Source organism: Mustela erminea, chromosome 6 (genome assembly GCF_009829155.1).
Source record: "Mustela erminea isolate mMusErm1 chromosome 6, mMusErm1.Pri, whole genome shotgun sequence".
Lineage (NCBI taxonomy): Eukaryota > Metazoa > Chordata > Mammalia > Carnivora > Mustelidae > Mustela > Mustela erminea.
Window position 1 is genome coordinate 31,844,316 of NC_045619.1, and position 4,591 is coordinate 31,848,906.

Sequence of the window (4,591 nt, forward strand, 5' to 3'; positions counted from 1 at the left end):
CTCCCTCTGCCTTTACTAGTCCCTGATAGCCCCCATCTGAACACTGAAATCTATCCCTCTTTGTGGGGTAATCTTAATAAATACAATTCACAGCTAGAGTGTATCCTCCCCCCACCCCCGCTCTGATTCTGGGAATTACCCCTTCCCCATTTCATGTGACGTCCCTTGCTGTCAGAGAAGAAACTCTGCACTTTCCACCCTATGTTTTGGGAATGCCACCACTCAGGGCACAGAGATTTGTCCACAGGTGAGTGTAAGGACTTATTTAGCAAGAGGCTTTCATTTAAGTTAAGCTGTCCCTTCTCCCCTTCCCCCAGGGGATTCACTTAAAAACAAGTCCCCAGAAACCAGCTCCAGGTAACAAAGCTCAGGCCAGGTGGAGACATCTGATCAGTGGGGGGGATGCATAGTGTCTTCCTGGTTACCAAGGAGTATGGGCCCCACCCTTTGGGAGCCTTTTGGGCGCCAAACCCAACCAAGGTGATAGGCTGGGTCAAATGTCTACTAGGGTAAATTGTAATTCAGTTGGTCACCTAGCATCACTATGGAGTTTCCTGTGTGTGTTACAATCTCATTGGCCACCTGTGCATGGCCAGGCCCAACCGCATGGCCTTAGCCCTTAAAAGTTAGTCTGTGAAACAGGGAAGGGTCGCCCTCTCTTGTAAGAGGTGTGTCCCCGAACGTTCGGTTAGATTCTTGATGCTTGGCAGGAAATAAAGCTTTGCTTGACCTTCACTTTATATCAGTCTTGCTCCTTTAATCAGGGACCCATTATGTGGGCATAACAGTGAGCAGATTACCAAATATTTACACCACAAGAGACATTGATTATTCTTGTATTTATTTTTTAGATAACTTTAATGAAATGTTTCTACTGTTCCAAACATTATTGCAAGTGATTGGCATGGAAGAAATTGTTTAATTCTTGCAACAACTTTATGAGCTTTATGAGCTTTAATACTATCATTTTATAGTTTGAGAAACTGAGGCTCAAAGGTATTAAGTTGCTTGCCCAAGGTCATACAGCTTTTAAGTTGCAGGACTAAAATTCTAAATAATACTGGCTCAAGCTGCTTTCTCTTAAACAACTTATGATATTGTTTATCTTCTAAAATTATAAATTATAAGCACTGCATAAGCCTAAGCATGGTAGGGATCTTGCTTTGAAAAAAAAAAACCAACAGGATGAAAGCACAGCCAATAAAATAATAAAATAACAACAACAAAAACAACAATAATAATGGTATAATAATAATAATTATATATATATATATATAGAGAGAGAGAGAGAGAAGCTCCACAATAACATTGAGCATATCTCTACCACTCGATCTTCGAATAAATTGCAGTCATTCCCTCTTTCTTTCTTTTTTTTTGGGGGGGGGGGGCGTGGGCAGGCTGTTTCTTCCCCAGTAAGTATAGACAAAACAATTACTATCATGTGATACCCAGAATCTTTTGCTGTCATTGTGATAGTCTAATATCACATCACATGATTGTTTTGAGAATTAACAAGTAGGGTAAATGGGTCTCCTTTCTGGAAATAGCCTCAGGTGTTTACTCATGTACCTTTACTTCCCTCATTCTTCCATTCTGAGAGCCTTCTATTGACATGAGCTGTAATAATTCACATAGATGAATGAATTCAAGTGAGGGAAGTAGAACATCTAATTACATCTCAGAAAGTATTACATAGTAAAAGACAATCACCCATGGCTACTTTTATGCTCCACTGCCATGAAAGCATCACTTAGGCATCTTCAAAATGCAAAGAGAACTCCGCCCTTTCTATTTTAGCACATCAAAGGAGTCCGTTTGCAAACAGCAACAGAACTTATGCAGAACATTCCCCCATGCAAACTTTATTCCCATACACATGTTCTGTGTTCCCCTTCTCTACTTCCCTACAAGCTCTCATCATGCTCTCACTCTCTACCAGCTGTTCAGCAGTTCCATTACTGCTCTGGATAGTAATTATAGAAAGGTATTTCAAAGTTTTCAGTAAAGTGCTTCTTTACCAAAAGGGAGAAAAAAATATGTCACTGTTTTTTGCACTTTATTTCTTGTAGCATATAAATAGAAGTGTCTAAATGGGACAAGCTAAAGAAATAGTGAAGAAACAACAAGCCAGAGTTGTTCTTGCTCTCAGCACCCACTAACATACAGAATACTTCTTACTTACCTGGCAAAATCTCTTAAACACAAAGCAGTATCCAAAGATGATATTTCCTTTGTCTGGGATGAGAGTCTGGTATTTATTCTTCAGCAGTTCCCGAAGCTGTGACAAACCATGACATTCTTTAAATGCAACTCTATTGGCTCTTAAGGACCTTTAACTGAATGTCTGATACCAACTAACTTTAGTCTTTAGAATTTTTTCTTTTGTCATGTATTTTTTCTTCCTTATGATTTTTTAATTGAAAAATTGACACACAGTATTATATTAGTTTCAAGTGTACAACATAGCGACTCAAGAATTCTGTACATTATGCAGTCATGTTCATCATGTTCAATTATGGTCATCACCATGATAAGTGTAGTGACCAGTTCTCCCTGTCCTATGTTAATACAATAATATTGACAATTTTTGACTATTCTTATGCTATATTCTTCCCTCCTGTGCCTTGCTTATTTTATAGCTGGAAGTTTGTATCCCTTAATCTCCTTCACCTACTTTGCCCATTCCCTCTCTCCCCTTTCACCTTGGGCAAACATCAAAACACCAATTTGTTCTCTGTATGTATGAGCTTGTTTCTGTTCTGGTTTTTAGATTGGATATATAAGTGAAATCATATGATACTTGTCTTTCTCTGACTTATTTCAGTTAGCATGATAGCCTCTAGGTCTGTTCATATTATTGCAAAGGACAAGATTTCATTCTTTTTTATGATGAAAAAATATTCCATTCCTTAAATGAAACAAGATGGGATCAGGAGGGAGACAAACCATAAGAGACTCTTAATCTCGCAGAACAAACTGAGGGTTGCTGGGGGAAGCGGGGTCGGGAGAGGGTGGTGGGGTTATGGACATTGAAGGGGGTGTGCTGTGGTGAGTGCTGTGAAGTGTGTAGACCTGGCAATTCACAGACCTGTACCCCTGGGGCTAAAAATACATTATATGTTTATAAAGAAATAAAAAAATTTAAAAAAAATTCCATTCTTTCTGTATACGGCATCTTCTTTATCCCTTCATTTATTGATGGGTGCTTAGGTTGCTTCCATATCTTCACTATTACAAATGATGCTGCAATAAACACAAGGGTGCATATATCTTTTTGAATTAGTGTTTATTTTGTTTGTTTGTTTTTCTTCTTTGGATTAAATAGCCAGCAGTGGAATTATTGGGTCATATGGAATTTCTGTTTTTTAATTTTGGGGGGAAACTCCATACTCCATTGCACAGTGGTTGCATCAGTTTATATTCCCACCAACAATGCATAAGGGCTCCCTTTTATCCACATCCTCACGAAAACTTGTTTTTTCTTGGCTTTTCATACTAGCCATTCTGACAGATATGAGGCTATATCTCATTGCGGTTTTGATTTTCATTTTCCTGATGATGAGCGATGTTGAGCATCTTTTCATATGTCTCTTGGCCATCTGTTGGTCTTTGAAAAAATGTCTCTTCAGGTCCTCTGCCATTTTTTTTTTTGACACATTAACATTCTTAGTTTATTATTCCTCTCATGAAAAATCTGCACAATCACCACAGATAAAGCCACTGCAGCATCTTTACTCCTTCTGTTGTCCAATCTCCAGCTCACTTTTTGCTAGCACCAAAATTGGCTTTCGCAGTCCCCCTGACTTTCCTCATTCCGTTCTTGCGTTCCTTTCGCTGTTTTCTTGAGGTCTTTTTCTTCTCATACAGACCATGTCTTACAAGTCTATGTTTGGGTTCATTTTCTTTGCATAATCCAAGAAACCATAAATCATGCCAAAGCCAGTTGTCTTGCCACTACCAAAATGGATCTGAATCCAAATACAAATATGACATCTGGTGTGGTCTTGTACATTTTGGCTAGTTTTTCCCAAATTTCTGTCTTAGGTACTGTTGCCTTTCCAGGATGAAGGACATCAATAACCATTTGTTTGCGCTGAAGTAGTCGGTTGGTCATGAACTTCCTGGTCCGGATAGTTACTGTGTTGTTCATGATGGTGGCCGAGCTTCAAGCAGCCAGAGAGGAAAAGACTCCTCTGCCATTTTTTGATCAGATTGTTTTGTGGTGCTGAGTTGGGTGAGTTCTTTATATGTATTAGATAGTAACATTTTACCAGATATATCATTTGCAGAATATCTTCTGTTGAATAGGTTGTCTTTTTGTTTTGTTAGTGCATCATTTCCCTTCTCTGTGGAAAAGCTTTTTAGTTCGATTAGTCCCAATATTTGCTGTTGCTTTTATTTCCCTTGCCTGTAGACTTATCTAGAAAAAACGTTGCTATGGCCCATGTCCAAGTGATTATTGCCTATGTTTTCTTTTCTACTCTTATAAGAATGTAGACTCACATAGAGGAAGATAGACCATAACCCTTTCTTAATTTCTGTGACTCTGTATATTTTTTTTTTTACCAGTTGAGGCCAAAGTTTAAATTAA

At 38.5% G+C, this 4,591-nt stretch overlaps 1 pseudogene; it reads right to left on the reverse strand.

Annotated features, from left to right (window-relative positions):
- Positions 1-3,657: 3,657 nt before the first annotated feature.
- Positions 3,658-4,190, reverse strand: LOC116593058 (annotated as a pseudogene).
- Between the last annotated feature and the right edge of the window lie 401 nt (positions 4,191-4,591).